General features: G+C 40.7%; 1 protein-coding gene across 3 annotated transcripts in view; it reads right to left on the reverse strand.

Moving 5' to 3' along the window:
• Positions 1 to 21,903, reverse strand: part of RAD51B (RAD51 paralog B) — a 561,756-nt gene that overhangs the window by 10,426 nt on the left and 529,427 nt on the right. The window lies entirely within an intron of this gene.

The raw sequence follows: 21,903 nt of genomic DNA on the forward strand, positions 1-21,903 counted from the left end.
ATTCATACCGTTTGCCATGTGACTACATTTCCTCTTACTTAAGGTGTAGGTGTTTCCCATGGTCCCAGACCATGGTTTTGGCCATATAACTTGCTTTCCTAATAGGTTCTCTGCCAAGGCTTCGAGAAGCCTCTCATATCTTCACTTGCTCATATGTTTCCGCTAACTGCCAGAGAAAAACATGTCCACGCTAACCTGCTCTCTCAGAAGGAGGATGAGAGACACCTGGAGCAGCGCTGGCCAGCCAGCCCCAGTCTAAAGAGCTGACCCCCAGGAGACCCATGTACCCATTGGTTAAATGCTTATTACTGCACACCTCTGAGATTTGGGTGTGGTTGTCCTGAAGCATCATTGGAGCAAGAGCTGACTGATATACCAGCCAACACACAATATCAAAACTATTTTGAGCAGTGGCATTCTCCTAACAAAATACCTCCTTTAAAAGGGACAGTTATTTGATCATTAAAAAAATGATTACCATTAACAACGATTACCATACTTCATATGGTTCCATAATAGCTCTAAGGACTGGTGAATTATTTTATTATAACAAGTCTCTTGAAGGAAGATGAAAATCAGCTTCCTGCTTTAAAAAGGAACATTGTCAAAGACAGTGACAGTTTAGCACAGAGCCACTTAGGTAATCAGGGAGGCAAGAGAGAAGGAAGAAGTACTTTCAATATCTCAATTTATCTCCGTTCAACAAACATTTACTGACTGTCAACTATGAGAAATGGTGGTATAATGTGGTGAAAGATCACAGGTTGTAGTCATAGAGTTTGAATTTCGGCTCTTCCACTAATCAGCTTGGTGCCTATGGCAAGGCCTGCAATTTTCCCTTTATAGCCAATCTCCCTTCTTCTTTTTAGTTAATAACTCCCCAGGTTTCAACATTTCTTTGCCTCTTTTGCAACTGGGTGTGGCCATGTGACCAAGCTTTGACTGACAGACCGTGAGTACAAGTGACAGGTAGCACTTCCAATATTTTGAAAACTTACGTTTTCATTAAATAATTATGTGCTCTCCGCTTTCCCTTTCCCTCTTCCCAAGGGCAGGGACCAGCTTCAACCCCATGGGGGTGGACATCCTGGGAGATGATGAAGCAACACGGGAGAAGGAAGTGGGGTAACCTCATAAAGCATCCGCGCTTCCCACCTGGGGTCATCTGCCCATCTCAAGATAGAGCCACTTTCCTGAACCACTGAGTTCCCACTGTTTTTGTTACTATGGTGTATATAGCCTGAATTCTAACCAATACTGTGGCTCTGCACAACCTAACCTTTTGGATTCTCCATTTCCTCACATGTAAAATGGGGATAACAACATCCACCTAAATGGGATTATTGTGAGGATTAAATTAAATATATAAAATTCCTGTCACGGGGTCAAACTCACAAAAACATTTCCAAACAACTCATCACATATTCTTCCCAAGTGCTTCCCTTGATTTTCACTCATCAAAAACAAAAATACTTTACTTTTACTGTAAGGATTCAACTCAAGTTAACTCTCAATAATTTTTACTACTGCTCCAAAGTTATCTAGATAAACTTGCTCATCATTCTCAGAACCAATGAGTAGATGGTATAGGTGGGCATTTGCATCTTCATGTCAAAAACATCTCCCCTGAAAATTAGATGGAACCTTTCTGACAGAGATAGTTTAGGGATGGTTCAATGTGAAGTTTATGGATGCCCCTTGGTAGGAGAATGGCATAACAGAAGAGAGGATAGTGCTTCCCAAACTTCAATGTGAGTATGAATCACCTACAGATCTTGTTGACATGCAGTTTCTCATTCAGTAGATTTTGAGTGGGGCCTGAGAATCTGCATTTCTAGCAAGCTCTGAGGAGATGCTGATGCTGTACTCCACAGACCACATTTTGAGCAGCTGGCTTCCAGGAAATTAGCCTGACTGAAGAATCTAAGATGAAGAAGCAAGAGACAGGAGTCCTGGAGCCCATTAGAATGCTACTGTGATAATTCAGGGATGAGATGACAAGGGCCTCAACCACAGCTGTGTCAGAAAGAATGGGAAAAAAGGAAATGGAGAAAAGAAATATGAATCCTTTAGATCAAAGAGCAATAGAAATAAACTAAACATATCCCAAACCTCAGATCTTTATTGTCTGCATGAAGCAACTGGACATGAAACCAAAAGGATATAAATAAATAATAATCAATAAAGTATCACACTATATTTTTGAAAATTATATTACCATTTTTACTTGATAGACTGCAAAATCTGAGACTCAGGAAAACAAAGGATGTGATATTCCAGTGTAATACAACAAATGGGGTCTAAGCCTAAGCCTCTAGCTCAGTGGAGCTGCCTCCATCATTTGAATGCTTCCACTCCCAGCAAGCACAATGCTCACTGTGAATAAAGCCAGGAGGGCCTCACTTGGAGGGACTTCACACCTGGAAGGACCTCCCTTCCAGGGAATCACTGGGTTTGGGCAGGTCATTGATTAATGTCCTGTTCTTCCTGTGTAGGGTTTAAAATGGGTTATCAAAAGGATGGTTTGTATGCAGTTAGAAAGAGGAAGTGATCAGTTATGTCAGATGAATCCCACTTCCTTTTTTTGGTAAGAATTGCCAGATTAATAGATGAGAGAGCTACCACCAACATGAAATATCTGATTTTCAGCAAAAAATGTAACAAATATTCAATATCCTTCTGGATAAAGGGAAGACATGTTGGGCTGGATGCTAATACCGTTAAGTAGATCTGGAAGTGACAAGAAGATCAATAGCAACCTCTAGTAGAATGTACTGGATTCTAGCCTTGGTCCTGTCAATGTTCAACATTCTTACTGACCTGGATAAAGACAATGAATCAACCATACCCATACAACAAATATGGGATCCACCAGAGAACAGAACTAACAAAAATTGCCACCCTAACGGAGCTTATATTCTAAAGGAAGAAAAAGATAATAAACAAAACAAATAGGTAGAATATATGGTATATTAGATGATTATGCATGCTGTGGAGGGGAAAAAAGGCAGAGAAAGATCAGAGAAAAGGGTCAATTTTAAATAGAGTACTAAGAGAAGACCTTACTAAAAAAGGTGACATTTAGACTTGTGGATCATGTCATTAAACACATTATTGGGATGCTGAATATGGTAACAGAAGACAAAAAATTTAGAGGTGTTGGGTGGCCCAGTCAGTTAAACGTCTGCCTTCAGCTCTGGTCCTGATCCCAGGGTCTGGGATAGAGCCCCGTGTTGGGGTGCCTGCTCAGCAGGGAGTTGGCTTCTCCCTCTGCCTCTCCCCACCATCCACTCCCCTGCTCATGCTAGCACGAGCTCTCTCTCTCAAATAAATAAATTAAATCTAAAAAAAAGTTTTATATTGGATTAGATCATCATAATATCAAAACAAATTTCAGTTTAGTTAGAAGGTTGGGACAAATCCTACAAATATTTTAGAATGAAATTTTATTGAAACATGTGTAAGGCCTTGTCCTTGAGGACAGAGGACCAACTACTGGTTACAGAATGGGGGACATGAGATTAAACATTCAGAAAATGGATTAGGAGTGCTAGTTAACTACAGTTCAGTGTGAGTTGGTTGTGGGATGTGGTTCACAAAAATCTAGTGTGGTCTCAGGTTGTTTCAGTGCAGACGCAGTATCTGGAACAAGAGAAGTGATGGTGCTTTTCTTCTCATTCAGCAAACCATACTGGGTGCAGCATGTTTGGATCGCAGCCTAAATTCCAAAGGGGAAACCGACAAATAAGAGAACAACTGGAGGAGAACCATCAAGTGGTTAAACACGCAAAGCAACCCATGACCACAAACACTTCAACGCAAACATGATGTTAAGAGGTCTGGGGTGAAGGTGCATATGGCTTTTAATATGGGTTTTCTTTCTTTTTTTTTATATGAGTTTTCTGACATGAAGATTCTGTAGTGTTACATAGTAGAGAGGGGAAGTGTAAATTCATTTTCTAGACCAACACATTTCAGAGAAAAGGTGATGTTTGCCATGTATCTTTGTGACACATACAGAATCTTCCCTTTTGAACACTTGATTGAATACCCCATGCCCTTGTGCCTTTCTGCCTTTCAAACTACAAATTATCCTTTTCTAAAGCAAACAACCTTCCCTAGTAGATGATTTGGGCTGTTCTGTTTTCGATGTTCAGTCATCCCATAAATTTGGGATGTTCTAATCATTGTCTGACTTGTGCTGTTGTCAAGTATCATTCCACCTTCTTCAACAATGACCTACAGGGAGGGTCTGACTGCTTAATAAAACTCCAGGGCCCTAGTGAAAAATTTTTATCATACTCAACCCTGTGTGCAATGTGTGAAGTTGGTTTTAGAATCCTCTGAGGGTTCACAGAAATATGTGGTTGGGCAAGAATGAGTGCATACACAGTGGCTCAGAAAGCCCAAGGCCCCACAAGGCAGGTGTGTCACATTGTGAGCTGTTATCCCCCCTGCAAATAGCCAGGTTGTTTTTTCTTGAATATTTCCTTCATATCAGACTAGTTCAGCTTTATACTCTAATGAATATATTTTCTCCTTTCTTCACCTATTCTTGCAAGGAAAGTGGTCATCAATATTTTAAAAGTCTTTGGAGGAATACTTAAGGTATAGATGTGCTGGGTCCCAAATCCCACTACTATCTGGACATAATTTCCACTACTCATGCCACCCACCCATCTATCCATGTACTTATTCAACCCACAAATATTTACTGGGCACTTTCCTTTGTGCTAGGCACTGTTCTAGACGCAGGGGATATAGCAGGGGGTGAGACTTACACGGTCCTTGCTTTCATGGAGCTGACATTCTGGTGGCAGAACACAGACAATACAGGGAAGCCTTTAGGCCTTTGGGCTTTTCTCACATTGACATTCTACCATGAATTCCTCCTTCCTGAGCACTCATTCATTCATTCAATCCATTCATCAGTAAACATTTATTGTTGGGCCAAGCAGATTCAATTTGCACTGTGTGAATTTGCATTTTCTAAAGGATTGCTATTTCTACCTCAGTTTACTTCTTAGGTATATGTTCTGAATTCTCGATGGGATTGCAAAGATCAGGGGCATGTTCTTTGATCCCACACCCATTCCTTTTATAGGGCCTAATCCGGTGCTTTGTACAAAGTGGGCTCCTAAAATGATTGATGGGTATTTTCCTCACTGTTCTTTACTTTATCCCTGTGCTGTTTGTGTGAAGGTCTCTCCCAATTTACATGTGAAAACACAGAGGCCTAGGTATTCTAAGTAAGATGTGGAAAGGGAAGTCAGCCCTTGGAGCTCACTAGCCTTCCCTTACAGACCCTATTCTCCTTCTTTATGTCCCTTCAGGTGCCTGTTTGGCTCTGAGCAAATAAATTGTCAACTGATTCTCTTTAGCTCTAAGGTGACAGCTGATTTAAACCTTCCAGTGTTACCCTTTCTAGTGTTTGCATTTTAATATAAGACTCCTGAAGGAGAGTAATGGATCTAAAACAGTGGAAAATCCTACAGGAATGGGGTGGGTGAGGGACCTTCCGTGGTTCCCATAGTAATGATGATGGTGATGATGATGATGATGATGATGATGATGATGATGAAGAAAACAACAACCCTTTGAGGTAGGCAACTTATAAGTGCTGAAGTCAGGATTCCAGCCCAAGCCAGCTGGTTCTATAGTCCATACTTTTAACCACCAAGATGGTAGCCCCCAATTTGTCATGCACAGGTCAGTCTACTTCTCAGGGATAATACATCAAATGAGGCAGAATATATAACAGCAAATAAAGGCATTTTTTCCTGCAGCATGGATATTGCACAATTCAAGACAAAGAAGGGAACTGGATAGGGCATCCATGCAGGTTGCCTTGAATGTTCACAAGCTTCCACACCAGCAGTCTTGTTCCTGCCCTTCTTTTCTGAACGTCCAAATCCTACCTATTCCTTGAACCCCATACAAATGCCACCCCTCCCAGAAAGCTTATGCCAATTTCTCCAGCCTGAGGTAATCTGTCGCTAATCCCATCACACTTCATCTATACCTCTCTAATAGCGCTTACTGCTAACGGTTCCACAGTTAATGTTACCTGGGCTCACTGCGATGTATTTGAAGGTAGAGACCGTCAACATCATTGCTGCTTCTCCTAGTCCCACCAACCTCCAGTATGGTGCCAAATATATAATAGAAGCTCAATTATAAAACCCAACAATGGAGGAGCAAATAAATGCACACACTGGTGACCCTCAGAAGCCCTGACTCATACCCACTTTGAGGACTTAGTTGGCACCTCTTCCCAGAGTTGGGAGACTTGGAAGATGCCATATAAAAGAGCAGCCTGCCCAGTCAATCACTGCCAAGATTCTCAGCTGGGGCAGGTCCAAAGTCAAGTCTTTGGTTTCAGCTTCCTATAGCATCACATGTTTTTCCTGGCCTGATCCCACTTCTAAGAGGCTCAGAAAGTGGAAAAGGAGCCATAGAACAGAAAGTGCTGGCCATAGGAACCTCAGGCCTCCTCCAGTATGGTGACACCTTCTAGGGATAGTGCCTATGTCCTTCTAAAGTGTAGATGTGACCGTCCCCTCATCTGGAGCAACCCAGACCAGGCCTTCTCCTTCATGGGTGGTCAGGAAGGCCAATGTGGAGCAGACAGCACAAAGATTTCAGGAACCTTGGGTATAGACTATCCTGGAGGCTGCTTTTATAGAGTCTGGTCCTGGCAGTTCACCTGAGTTCCTGCAATACAGCCCCAACTTTAGGAAAAAGTGAGTTTTGACTTTATGGCTCAAGAAAGTAGACATGAATAAGCAGCCATGTGCTGAGGGTAATCTGGCACCAATTCTTCCTCTTTCTCTCCTCTAATTCTTGTGCCAGGCAGGCTTCCTTGAACACTGCTAATGAATCCTTCCTCTCTTCTATTTCCTTCCCCTTCCCACCCACTACCCCAAATCTCACACTGGTTGGGGGTGAAGGGCAGAGTAAAACCAGCTGGCAGAGGACAAGAATAAGCAGAAGAAATTCTTCTGGTAGGGGCAGGTGGTAGGCCTGGCTTTCTTTCTATCCCTGCTCTCTGCTACAAAATTTAGAGCCCAAAGACAATGTAATATGTTGAGCCAAGACAACTGGGGTGAGAAGCAATTGGGATAGCTGAGAAATACGAATTTACAACCATCCACAATTTCCTATTTTGGTACTTAATTAACCCTGCTTCAGTTTCCTCTGTGATCAGCAAGATTATGTGGTTGTTGATTAATTCAGCAGTGATGTCCTTGTTGAATGCATCTGATACTTTCATCAGCATGCAAGGGTCCTTCTGAGAAGCAAGGAAGGAAACCTCCTGACTCTGAAATGTCCTTCAACAGGGACCCTATTATCTCACTTCAACTGGATGCCTGGGCTAATAAAACCCATTGCTGAGCTAAACAAACCTTTCCTCTAGCTGTGCCAAGTGTCTGCAACAGAAGTCCTTCATGCCAGGGATTTTCCTCCTTGTCCAAGACTTAGAAAAAGGTTGTTTTCTCAGCTGCTTTGAAGCCCAGGAAGACAGCCAGGGAGGCAAACAAGCCAGTCAGTCTTGCATCAGATAATTCAACAGGCTTTTGATAACCTCAAGTCTTCTGTCTCTTCCTCAGGTTGAGCTAAACTCTCCAAGCCTAGGGACAGAAGGGCCGGAAATGCTCCAGACAGGAAGATTTCTGTGGCTGGAAGGAGGCCACAGGGCCAGGGGGACTTGAAGTATACCCAGAGATCCTCAAAGGAATTCCCTAGTCATTGTGTTAGGAGAGCTGGAGGGAAAGGTGGCAGAGGTCCAGCTCCCAGTCCGCATCTGGATCATATACTGATTAGAATCTGCTTCATCACTTGGAAAATCACTCTCCACGGAACGCTGAAGTGTCAGTACCAACAGCTTTGCAAGATTATGAGGGGAGAGTAGAGAATGAGTTTAATGGCATCTAAACTGCCTTCTCAAAATAGGGGAGAAAGATCTGTAGAAGCAATATAGTACTGGAAAATGACAAGGTGGAAAAATGAACCATATTTGAGCAGGCATGAACTTATTAATTTATCTACATGTGGCCTGTTTCACAACTTTCCCCACAGAAATTAGGGGCAGAGATTAAGTTGATCTGAATTGCTAATGAAATATAATTCTAGACTCAGAAGATTCTCCTAGAAAGTTTGGCCCTGAGGCTACAAGATCTTTTTTCCCCAAGAGAGTATCACCATACTCTTTTATAACATCTCTCTGGTGATTATTTAAAAATGTTTATCTATAATACATCAGGTTCCCAAAGTATATAAACTAAAAGAGCTAGCTCCCTAAAGAAAACATTAATTTCCTCAGACCAATAGGATATTAACTTAGTAAATTATGATAGTAATTCTTCAGGGTCAGAGTAGCATTTTGAGTTTATTATTTTTTTCCCAACATTTTATTATGAAAATTCTCAAACATACAGCAAAGTTGAAAGAATTTTATAGTAGGTACCCATAAACCTATCAAGTAGATTCTACCACTAACATTTTATTATACTTGTTTTTATCACTTATCTATCCATCCATCCATCCATCAGCCCATGTTATATTTTTGTTGTTGTTGCATTTCAAAGTCAATTGCAAACATCAGTGCACTTTCCCCTAAATACTTTGGCATGCATATAGTTAACTATATGCTTAATACTTGTTCATATATTTTAAAAACCATGTTGGTTTTTTTTTCCAGTGAATTTTACATGAGATTTGAAAGGGTTAGTGATTTTTCCCAAATTATACTAACATCAGAGAGAATTTAGTAACTACACATATATAGATAGCTTACAAATGTATACAGTCAAAGAATATGGGTCATTCTTTCTATATTAAATATCAATTTTATTGAGGTATTACTTATATGCAATAAAATTCTTTTTTAATATAGACACTTAAGCTATAAATTTCCCTTCAAGCACTGATTTAGCTGCATCACATAAGTTTTGGTGTGTTGTATTTTTGTTCTCACTTTCTCAAAGTATGTTCTAATTTCCCTTGTTATGTTTTCTTTGACTTATTGCTTATTTAGGAGTGTGTGTGAGTATGCGCTTAACTTGCACACATTTGAGAATTCCTCACATTTTCTTCTATTATTGATTACTAATTTTATTCCACTGTGACTAGAGACATTTACATGGTTTCCTTCAGGCTCAGTTTGTGGTGTAATATAAGGTCTGTCGAGAATGTTCCATGTACATTTGAGAATGTGTTATCTGCTATTATTGAGTAGAATGTTCTACAAATGCCTATTAGGTCTAGTTGGTTTATAGTGTTGCTCAGGTCTTCTACTTCCTGTTGACCTTCTGTCTAGTTGTTGTATCTATTATTGAAAGTGGGTATCAAATCTCCAAGTACTGTTGTTGAATTGTCTATTACTCCCCTTCAATTCTGTCAGTTTTTACTTCATGTATTTTGGGGTTCAGTTGTTAGATGCATATATGTTTATTATTGTTATGTCCTCCTGATGGATTCACTTTTTTATTCTTTTAAAATGTCCTTTTTGGGGGCACCTGGGTGGCAGAGTTGGTTAAGCACCTGACACTTGATTTTGGCTCAGGTCATGATCTCAGGGTCATGGGGTTTAGCTCTGTGTCAGGCTCCACTCTCAGTGTGGAGTCTGCTGGAGATTCTCTCCATCAGCCCCTCTCCCCACTTGCACTCTCTAAATAAATAAATAAAATCTTTTTAAAAAGAGAGTCTTTTTGGTTCCAGTAATAATTTTTTTTTAAGATTTTATTTATTTGAGAGAGAGAGAGAGCATGAGCAGAGAGAGTGGCAGAGGGAGAAGGAGAAGCATACTCCCCCCTTAGCAGGGAGCCCAGATATGGGGCTCGATCCCAGGACCCTGAGACCACAACCTGAGCTGAAGGCAGATGCTTAACTGACTGAGCCACCAAGGCACCCCTCCAGTACCTCCAGTAATAATTTTTGTCTCAAAGTCTATTTTGTCTGATGCTGGTAACCAGATCTCTTTTGGGGTACTGTTTGTAAAAGGGTTCCTGAAGCCAATTTCAATGTATGTGTATGTTGAGGCTTCCCCACACCAAGAAGCTATTCTCAGACACCAGCAGCGTGTCCAAGAATTCAACTCAATGCTGACACTATCTACCTGGAGACAGAATCAGATTCCACACGTAAAGGACTTAGTCCCACAAGACTGCCTTCCACTTCAGATGCCAGTCACAAGCTCATGTTACCTGTGCTTCTGACAAACTGGCCACATTTCAGAGGTTCCAATGACCCCTCCAACTCTGGATGTCAATCACAAGTCCAGGTTATTATCCATACTTCTGACTGACTGGCTATAAGTCAGAGGTTCCCATGACCTCCCCCTTGGGTTCAATTAATTTGCCAGAATGACTCACAGAAATCAGAAAAACCCATTTACTTACTAATTACTGATTACAAAGTATATTAAAGGATACTAATTAACATCCAGATAAAGAGATGTATAGGGTAAGGTCCTGAACAAAGGACCTTCTGTCTTCGTGGAACTTGGGGCCTGGCATGGTGGCATGTGGAAGTATTCTGGATCCCAATGTGGAAGCTGTCTAAACCACCTCCTTCTGGATTTTGTAGAAGCATCATTATGTAGGCATGATTACTTATTGCCCACTGGTGATTGATTCAACCTCTAGCCCGTTTCCCCTCCCTGGAAATCAGGGTGTGAAATTTTAAGTTCAAACCCCCTATTCATGGTTGGTTTTCCTGGCAACCAGACTGCATCCTTAGGTGCTTTGCAAAAGTCACCTTCATTAACATAAACCCATTTGTGGTGGAAAGGGCTTGTCATGAATAACAAGACAACTATTTCACCTTTATGGCTCTGAAGCATTTTCAGGAACTGGAGACAAAAGGCTAAGTATTGTAACAAAAGATGCTCCATTTCTTACTGCTCAGGAAATGCCAAAAGTTTTGGGATCTGTGAGCAAGGAACTGTGGAAGAAGACCAAATATATATGAGAAATATATTTGGGTCATCTAAATCACAATATCACCATTTGCATGGTATGTATTTGTCCATCCTTTCAACCAATTTGTGTTTTTGACTCTAAAGCGTGTCTCTCATAGACAGGATTTTGTTGTATAATATACTTATACATATATATATATATATATATATATATATTTATCAATCTCTGCTTTGGATTGGAATATTCTGCCAATCTCTGCTTTGGATTGGAATATTTAGTTCATTTACTTTTAATATAATTATTGATAAGGTAGGATATGTCTGCCATTTTGCTATTTGTTTTTCTGTGTGCCTTATGGATTTTGCTCCTCTATTTTTCCATTACTGACTTCTTTGTGTTAGATATTTTTCTAGTATACCATTTTAATTCTCTTATTCCTTTTACTATACATTTTTGAGTTATTTTCTTATAGGTTGCTCTGGGAATTGCTATTAAAATTTTAATTTTAAACATTTTAGTTCAGACTGATAACACTTTAATTTCAATTATTTATAAAAATTTTGCACCAGTATAGCTCCATTATCCTCCTTTCTTTTGTACTACTGTTATACAAATTACATCTTTATGCATGTTATCAACATAGTTTTATATTTATTGCTTTATGCAGTTGTCTTTCAAATCAGATAGGGAAAGAAAAGAACTACCAAAAAATACATTCATACTGTCTCTTATATTTACCTATGTATTTACCTTTACTGACGCTCTTTGTTTTTTCATGCGGATCTGACTTACCCTCTAGTGTCTTTTCATTTCAGCCTGAAGAACTCCTTTAAGTACTTCTTGTAGGCCAGGTATACTAGCGACAAATTCTCAGATTTTATATTTCTGAGAGTGTCTTATTTTTTCCTCTTTTTTTTTTACTTTATCCTCATTTTTGAAGGATAGTTTTGCTAGATATACAGTACTTGGTAGACAATCTTTCTTTCAGCAATTTGAATATGTCATTCCCCTGCCTTCTGGCCTCTATGGTTTCTGATGAGAAATCATCCAACTAATTTTATTGAGGATCCTTTGTATATGAAATCACTTATGACTAATAATTGAATAGCTAATGTTCAAAAAGATTCCCTAAATACCTTGAACCAGTAAGTCTCCCCACCTTTGCCAAGGGTCTCTCTGTGTGTTGACGCATGCCTTCAACACTCCAGCAAGCAGTTTAAAACTCTGACTTAACCTTTACTTCTTGCTTGCATAGAGCCTTAAGGTCAGCCAGAAGTAAGAGCATAAGGTCTTCTTGGGTCCTTCCTGGGCATGAGCAAAGCCCTGTGCATTTGTGTGGCCTTCCAGGTTCCCAGTATATGTAGGACATTTACAAAGCTCCCTGTGGACATCTCATATCTCAATTATTTTTTTCTTTTTTTTTTTGGTCAGCCTCTACCTGGTAATGGAAACTTAGACAGTCATGATGGTAAGTAACTGTCACTGATTATCTTCAACAAATTCCCTGTGGGTAGGGCTGTTCACACAGACCAAGCTCTGAGGCAGGTCAAAAAAGACAAGCCCTGAGAATGGAGCTTTCAGTGAGCTGTCAGACAGGTCAAATGGTGACAGTTCTCTCAGATGGGGCTTTTGGGGAGCTGGAAACCTGTTCTGCCTCTTCCAGTGGCTGTTAGGCTGCTGGCTTACAAAGTTATTGTAGTTGGAAGATGGTCAGCTTTCAAGATTACTGCAGAGCTGGGGAGGAGGAGGATGGGATTAAGGAAAGTTAAAATGCCACAAATGCTGCTGTTCTTACCAGGATTCTTCCGCTTTTCTTGAATAAACACTCCTCAAGTTGTTACAAGCTCTAGTTAATTTCCAGAGTTCTGAAAAAGTTGATTTTGACAGTTTTTGTCAATGTTCTTCTTGCTTTGTGGAAGTGCAGACATTTTGAGTGCCATACTCTGTCATTTTGTATACTGATTCTCTCAAGGCAAAATTTTAGACATCCTGATTGAATATTCATATGTTATCTCCCCCTATTCTTTTTCTGTTTTAAATATTTTCACAGTTTTAGATGATTGGTTTTTTTTTTAAAGATTTATTTATTTATTTATTTGAGAGACAGTGTGTGAGTGGGGGGAGGGGCAAAGGGAGAGGGAGAGAGGGAACCCTCAAGCAGACTCCCCACTGAGGACCAAGCCTGATGCCGGGCAGATCCCAGGACCCTGAGATCACGACCTGAGCTGAAATCTGGAGTCAGACGCTTAACTGACTGAGCCACCCAAGTGCCCCTGTTTTGTTTTTAATGAACTTAATGCTTATACATACTTTGAAATAGCAAATAATATCATTTGGTATGATCTTCTACCCTTTAAATGAATTTATGTTGGCTACCATATTTTTAATTTCCAGGAGCTCTTTCTTGTCCTCTATTTCTAATTCAGCACATCCTATTCTTGTTAATTCTTTAATTCTCTGAGATTAATTACGTAGTTTACTTTTTTTTTCTTCTGAATTTTGCATTAGCTCTAATTCCTCATGGAATTTTTTCTTTTTTTTCTGTTTTATTCTCTTTTTGATGGGGGAGGCATTTCCAAATGATCCTTGCTTGTTCAGTCATATTTAAATTATATAATGTAAGATATATTTTATTCTAAAAATATTATTAGAAATACTACATATATGGACAACATTTGTCAACTGGTGGTTTAGAGAGATCAATGTCAATACACAGAGATGCCTTCTCAGAGGTGGACTGGTATTTAAAGAAAAGAGTTCTCCAATCCCTTGTCTAGTTCCCACATTCTAGAAGCACGACAGAGAAAGATTCACCATTTGGCAGGTATAATCCCGTTTAGCCACATGCCTCCCCATATCCTCTGCTTTGTTTGGAGTCCCAAGCCTGAAATTTCTCAAATTCATTTTTTCCAAGGATAAATTTTGGCCCCCAACCTGTGTTGGAGAGATTTATCACCTGGCTGTCCAGGGTGACAAAGGGGGGGGGGGGTGTCCAACTATCTCAAATACAATTTTCAACCAATTTCTTGTCATCTTCTCTACCTTCTGTGATATCTGGTGCTTCCAAGTCCTGAGAAAACCTCTTGTGTTCTACTGTTACACTACATTGAAGGCACTTTGGTTCGCAGTTTCCTGTTATGTCCTGTCAATCTTCTATCACTTCCTGTCTTCCAATACTTTGTTGAAATTTGTCGATGTCTCAAAATGATTCTCAATGTCTTTGCCCTTTTGGGTTAATATTTTTTTATTATTATTAAACTGAAATAATTTCAGATAGATCATGAGAAAGAGTAGAGATAAACATAAGTGGTTAAACCTCCACATTAAAGAGGAGGCTGTCTTTGCAAGCTTTAGTTCTATCTCCAATCAGGTAGTGATTTGGTGGCATCATCATAATATTAGATTTGAGGGTCAGTTACACACACACACACACACACACAAACACACACCATACGTATAAGTACGATATACACCAAAAAGCTCCCCTCAAGGGTGCTCAATATAATTTTTAATTATCCTTGGGGTGCTGGGTGGCTCAGTCGTTAAACGTCTGCCTTTGACTCAGGTTATGGTCCCAGGGTCCTGGGATTGAGTCCCACATCGGGCTCCCTGCTCAGCAGAGAGCCTGCTTCTTCCTCTCCCTCTGCTGCTCCCACTGTTTGTGCTCTCTCTCTCTCTTTGTCAAGTAAATAAATAAAATCTTTTTTAAAAAAAAGCCTTTAATTTTTAACTATCCTCAAATCATTCTCCCGGGAGGCTAAAAAAATACGGCTTGGGGCCAAGTATGATCATCATTACAAAATGTAAAATGCTTTGAATTTAGTCAATCACGGCTTCACATGTTGGCTGTATGATTTGGGGCACCCTAGCTTCTCCAAGCCTCACTTCCCTATCTCTAAAATGAGCACAATAAAACCACCCTTACGGGCTTATTGCAGAGATTAACGAGATGAAGGAAATGAATGACAAATGTGGTACTTTATAAGTACCTAAGAAATGTTAGTTTTTTTCCACCATGGTGGGGGAAGGGGTAAAAAAACACAGGAAACTTAGTGACTTCCCCTGTCTTGAAGGACAGTCAGCTCAGTGATCTACCTGTCTTTGCCGTCCACGCGAGAGTGTTTGTGTGTGTAAGGCTGAAGTATCATTTCACACACAGGCTGTGGCACTGTACGCGGAGCCTTCAAATGAGATTTCTAACCATTACTGAAATTGTTAATATTACCATTGGGTGCTGCTACAGGAAGAAGTAAGAACTGGCTGGACCCCTAGTAAGTTAATGGCCATCAAATATCATATTTAAACATTGTTTTTAACTTAAAAAAAATCAAAAGTAAGTATGAGCTGGTTTCACTGTTACCTAAATTTGGAAATTTTAATCTAGCTCCGACTAAAGCAACCAAATACTGTTACATGCAATTTCAAGGGACAAAGAACTATTCCCTTTCTCTACCCTAAATCAGGAGTATAAAAATGACCAGGAAAAAAAAAAAAAAGATGCACAGGAGGTCTGTCCAGCTATAAACACTAAGCTCTCTGAACATGCAGCAAGTCAGGCCTGGCTTCCCAGCACTGTCCAGAGGCCTGTAGGAAGCAGAGCGGCATCTTCTTGTCCACGCCTGCTCAGAAAGACAGCCAAGGTAAGGCAGCTCTGGGCTGCAAAGGTCACAGAAGTAAGGCTGTGGCTGTGTGACTATTATGGTAAAAGGATGCCAGGAACTCTGAGGGTGTGTCTTGAATTCCGAAGCACACATCCCTGTTACATCATGCTTGGGCCACACGGGATTTTCTTTGGTCTCGCAGGAATTGATTCGAGGAAGGCAACATGTTTCTATGTAAAGAGGCTGAACTCTGGGCTTGACATATCCAAAAACAGCTGGTCAAGTGGGACTGGTTTGTGTAATGTACCACATCCCTGGCTCTGTTCTGATGGGTGGAGAAACTATTGCTAGTGGGAAATAAACACACTCTTGCTTCAGAGCATGGTCAAATTAATTCCCTCTGTTAATGCAGCATTCTTACTATTTCCCTAAAGCCCTCCCCCAGTAAAAAAAAGGGCAGAGGACAAGGAGGAGACAAGACAGGATTGCCAATGAGTTTGAGAGTGTAACAGAGAGACAGCAGAATATCATTCCCATCCTTTCCTTTAGGGCTTCAACTAAATCTAGTTTGAACTAGTCTTTGCAACAAGCTTAGTAAGATGGCGGAGAGCTGGAACTTTATACAGTAACTCTCTTTGGTGTTGTCAGCACGTAACTGGGGACCTGTCAGTTAATCGCTGTATTTTTAATATTTTTACTATGACTGTGTCTAAATTTTACACTATATATAAATATACAGTAACTAATTTTTCAAGTATTGTTGAAGAATTAAGGTATCTTGAGTCCACAGAAACAGGCTCATAGACTGAAATAATTCAAGAAATGGGGATCTGCAGGAGAAGGACTTTAGAAAGAACTTGGTAAGAAGAGCTTGATAGAAACCTGGAGTTAAAAAGCTGTCCTATTTCTTTGGGAACCCGTCAGGTTTCCATTTGGAGCTTACTTCAAACATCAGGACTCTTGGTGGACTTGGGGTAATAATAGTGACAGGAGCTAACATTTATTCATTAAGCTCTTGCTATGTGCCAGGCACTGCGGGTAAGACATGTAATCCTCATACCAACCTTATGAGGTAAATCCTATTATTATCCCCATTTAACCAATGAGGAAACTGAGGTACAGGTCAAGCAAGTCTACTGATGAATATAGGGGAGTGTCTGGCTTCCCATGCCTAGAACTTTTATTTATAGAAGCCCAAGAACAAGGGAGCCCATCAGGCAGCCACTTATGGGGTCTGATTTGAGGGGTGACAGAGGGTCCCTAGTCATAATCTTCCCCCTCTCATTGACTTGTTAGGGTCTGAAATTCTCAACAGAACCATATATTTGGACCAAATCTGTGTCTTCAGGCAGCCTCCCTGGTTAACACAAAATGTACCATCAGGCAGAGCACATTCTCCAGAATGAGTCAGTAGGTAATCTTACCTGAAAGGCTGGACCCTGAAGCTCGAATACAGATGAATATTGACCATGAAAGAGGTCAGAAAATTGACCAACATAAGATGTTCCCTGGGATGAGAAGTCTGGCCAGGGCCCTTTGCGGGGTGCAGCACGGCCTGGCACTGAGCCCCCAAAGGAAGGAGGTGGGGGGGATGTTAAAGTCTTCCCTTTTTGTTACCTTGCTAAGGATTAGCCCTGCTCAGAATTTTCAGGGGCCTTTTAAAGTATCATAATCCCACTAGCACTTTTTACTCTTAATGTTGACCTGACTGTGCTATGGGACCATTTGCCAGTCCCACTAAAAAATTGGCTTTTTCTTTCTTTACCCCTCCCTGCACTATGAATATAGTTTTATGTTCTTCTGATTATATAAATAACACATGTTCACTATAAATAATTCACACAACATAGAGTTATGTGGAATAAAGCAAACCAGCTCCTTCCCAGCAATTCTGGGTGAGGGAAACTCTTTATGTCAGAAACTACAGAGCAGAGTGTAGGGGTCCAAGCTCTCTTCTCTCCCCTGGGGCCCTTTAGAGGTTGGAGAGGAGACAAGTCCAGAAGATGTGGCCTTAAAAAGTCCTGAACTCTGGTCCCACGCCTTCCAATGTCAGCTTCAATCTGTCACCCCTCTGCTCCTGTCCTCCCACCAGGCAGGGAACTGTTTTCTGGAATGACACACAGCAACCTTGGCTTGGCCCAATTAGGACGCACAACAATGTGAAAAGCCTCTCCTTTGTTCCCTCAGGGTACCCATCTTAAATAATAACCCTCCACTTTTCCCCCTCCTTCCCAAGGATTTAATCATGTTTTAGAAGTAAACTAGAGCTCTGCCTAATGACTACAGGACAAAAGCTTTTTTCACAGAGACAAGAGCCCACACACTGAAGAATTTTCTTAGTGCTCAGGCAGAGTTCTAACCCAACAAGGAGGAACGACCCTAATGACACTGCAGGTTCATCCCTAGGGGAGCCAGCCACGGCTCTGTAAAAACTGAGATACCAAAGAGAAAGAAAGGCGACAAAAGAGAATGGAAGCAAAAAACAGAAACAAAAGCCAGGTTCAGCAACTCAAGAGCCGAGCAGGGAGACCTCAGTTCTTTGGCACCCAGCTATAGAATCTCAGACTCAGAAGTCACATGATGAGGGAGTGTGATCTTGGGGATGGATAGGGGGATGGGCCTAAAGGAATCTCATTGTTCTGAGCTTGGATTATTGGGTGAGACATTCTGAGCCCTATTCCCCTTTAAAATCAGGATCAAGAAAGAGCACCAATTAAGGCGGGCCTTATTAAAAGACATTTAAAAACAACAACTATATTTAAAGATCCATTAAGTCCAGCCTAGTACAGAACAACTTTTATGGATTATTTGTATAATGTTTGCTATGCTCTTTGGGGTTTCCAGGTAGAAGGGGTTAGACAAGGTTAACAATGAAGCAAAGCATGCCTACAATAATAATAGACTTAAATCAGCTATTTCTGAAGTGAAACTATTGATTAGTACTTCTCAAGCTTGGATCAAAGTTATTTGTTTCTTTAAATAATTACAAACCAAAACACCTAACATATTTTGAGTTTAAGAAACACAATATTTCAGGGGCACCTGGGTGGCTCAGTTGGTTAAGCGACTGCCTTCGGCTCAGGTCATGATCCTGGAGTCCCGGGATCGAGTCCCGCATCGGGCTCCCTGCTCGGCAGGGAGTCTGCTTCTCCCTCTGACCCTCCTCCCTCTCATGCTCTCTGTCTCTCATTCTCTCTGTCTCAAATAAATAAATAAAATTTAAAAAAAAATTTAAATAAAAAAAAAGAAACACAATATTTCATTCATTTTAATGTCATCCTCTTGACCACATTCCTGTTATATCTACACCATAGAATACTATGCTGAGATGAAAAAAGATTAGTAACTATATTTACACGGCAAGATTATCCATGATGTAAGAAAGATCTGGAAAGCAAGTTATAGAACATTAGATATTATGAGCACACACTTATTTTCATATACGCATAGAAAAAGTCTAGAAGATTATATACCTCTAGAGGATTTTCTCTCCTACTCTGTATTACTCTATATTGCTTGATTATTTCTCCACAAGTATGCATTACTTTTATGTTTCCCATCTCTGAATAAATAAACAGAAGCATCCTGTCTCTTGTATAGGCAGGAAAAGTCAAGTTAAAGAGAGGGTGAGTGCTCTGCCGTACTCAGGCAGCAAACTACCCTGGATATGCAATTCATTGTTGCCAGAAGTTTTCTGTTGAGCAGGCAGAGGCTCTAGCTGAATGCCACTGAAAGCAGATCATGCCACAATGAAAATACAGGACCTAAAAAGGGCAGACACACTTCGTAATTATATAAGGCCATTATATTTATAGTAAGTATAAGCAACGGTTACTTAGCGCTGAATGACTTATTTAATGTTATACTAATTCAACAAATATTTACTGAGAATCTCCTATGTCCCAGGTACTGGGCTAGACATTAGGGAAAACAAAGATGGATATGATGAGGTCCCCGCTCCTAAGAAGCTAAACAGCCAGCTTTGAAGTAACCCAGAAGGCCTCAGGAATCCGGAAGAGGACACACACTGAAAAATACTCGCTTCCCAGCTCCTTGCTTCAGGACAAACAACGGTCCAAGGCTTTCGGGGCTTAAATGCCTGTTCTTCTTGCTTTTCCAGATTAGAGGTATCCTGGTAGAATATATGGATCATATAGCTACATAATCTTAAAGTGAGTTTTCTCTCTCTGTCAGACAAGCAAGACCCCTGCATACAACCCAACAGTCCTTACCCCCAGACCACCACAATCTTAGCCTCTTGAAAGCCATGCTTGGCTCCCTAGTCTCTACCTTTCTTTTCAAACTCTTTTGTGGGTCCTTCCCAACCTGAGCCAACTCATTGCTCCAGTCTCTCCTCTCCCCTCTCCCTACTGATCACTCAACCTGATTCTGCCGATTAAACACGTCAGGCACACCTTTACCTTACAGGGGCTGTTCTCTCTCCTCTGAATGAACTATGTTAGAGCCCCGCTTAAAAGTCACCTCCTCTATGTAAAGTCACCCCTCTCTTCGCCTCCATTATGAGGCCTTGATTATCAAATGACCACCAAGCTTACTCAGCCCATTCTAGTTGTCAAAATACTGAAATAATGCCATGCCATCTGGCAGACAGTTACTGTTCCTATGGTCCTCAAGGACCCCATTGCTTCACCGGCCCAGCACCCTCCTACATGACCCAGAAACTAAGGCACAGTATGAGGGGGTGACTCCAGAACTCACTTCTCCCAAAGCTTGGCATCCGTCCTGCCAGGTCCCTTCCTGTGCAGAACTAGCTGTGAAATGTTTTTACTATCTTCCTGCTCATCACACTACACTGTGGTCAGTGGTTCCTAGGCTTGCCGATCCAGCTAGATTTTGAAACTATGTTTTATTCGCCTTGGCTTTTTCCAGAGCCTAGTCCAGTACATGGTACATGTTCGGTAAATGCCAGCTTGCTAAATGACCACATTTCCCAAATTATTACTAATGTCATCTCAGTTACTTATTTGATGCCACTTTTGAACTGGAAAGAATATTTTACAGCCCATCATTAATGATTAAGTGAGACTAAACCAGAAAAAGTTGTATTTTTGCCATGGAAGAAATGACATCAAGGACTTCCATAAAGCTTAATATGTGGCAAAGAAGCCACGACTAACTAAAACCCCAAAATGATTTTTTAATTGCTTTTAAGTCATTATTTTTAACTTACTCTTCATCTGAACCTTTTCAAAGAGCCTTATAAACCAGGAAAGCTGGTTCATGCTTTTAGTAGAGGTGAATAATGAAAAGGACAAAAGAAAACCAAGGAAAGAGCAAACATAAAAGGAGGAAGAGAAAAAGCAAAGAATGGAATCATCTAGAAAGGAGGAAGGTGAACCTGAGTAATCATAACTGGCCTCTACCTAACGGGAGGACATAAACACCAATTTAATAATAAAGTTTCTCATTAGTAGAATTTTTCTGCCCTCACATTTGTACATAACTATGAGCATCCAGTGTGTATATTATTCAGTACTCCTTCTGTTGTAAGTCACAGAAATGCAACTGAGACTAAACGAAAAAGGAAAGTTACCCGCTTATATAATTGGAATGTTCAGGGGTAACTGACCTGAGGCACAGGTGGACTCAGGGCTTTAAATGATGACCTCAGAACTTCTCCTTCTTCCCCATGAACATTCTCTCAATCTCTTGGTTTTGTTTCCCGCTGGGTTGACTTCATTGCCATTCTTAAGTGGGTTCCCTCTGCACAGTGTCCAAGATGGCCACCAGGAGCGCTGGGCTTAGATTCTACCAATTTAGCAACTCCAATTGTTCCAGCAAAGTCCTGGGTTTACTCTAATCGGCTTAGCTTGGGTTAACTGATTATTGCAAACCAATCTCTGTAGAAATGGTATGTGATTCTTCCTTTGGTCAGACCTCTAGACAGTGGGTACAATCAGCCCTATCTCGATAATCCCGGCTGAAACTTAAAGAGGGGCATTTCCTTATAAGAAAATCAGGGTACAGAATTTAAAAGAAGGGGTAAGAGATCAAGGGAGAGCAAAAATACCAGATGTGTACCATACCCTTTATGAAGCAAAACAATCTAGTGGCTAAAAGTCACTTTAGAGTTAGACTGAGCTTGGCTCCTTTTTCTACCATTTACTGAGTGTTGTTAAAGATTTTTTAGGGGCGCCTGGGTGGCTCAGTTGGTTAAGCAGCTGCCTTTGGCTCAGGTCATGATCCCAGGGTCCTGGGATCAAGCCCCACAGGGAGCCTGCTTCTCCCTCTCCTTCTGCCTGCCACTCCCCCTGCTTGTGCTCTCTATCTCACTATCTCGCTCTCTGTGTCAAATAAATAAATAATCTTAAGAAAAAATAAAACATTTTTTAACTTCCCTGAGCCTATTTCCCTATCTG

The sequence above is a fragment of the Mirounga leonina genome, unplaced genomic scaffold (genome assembly GCF_011800145.1).
Source record: "Mirounga leonina isolate KUSES-001 unplaced genomic scaffold, KU_Mleo_1.0 Mir_82, whole genome shotgun sequence".
Taxonomy (NCBI): domain Eukaryota; kingdom Metazoa; phylum Chordata; class Mammalia; order Carnivora; family Phocidae; genus Mirounga; species Mirounga leonina.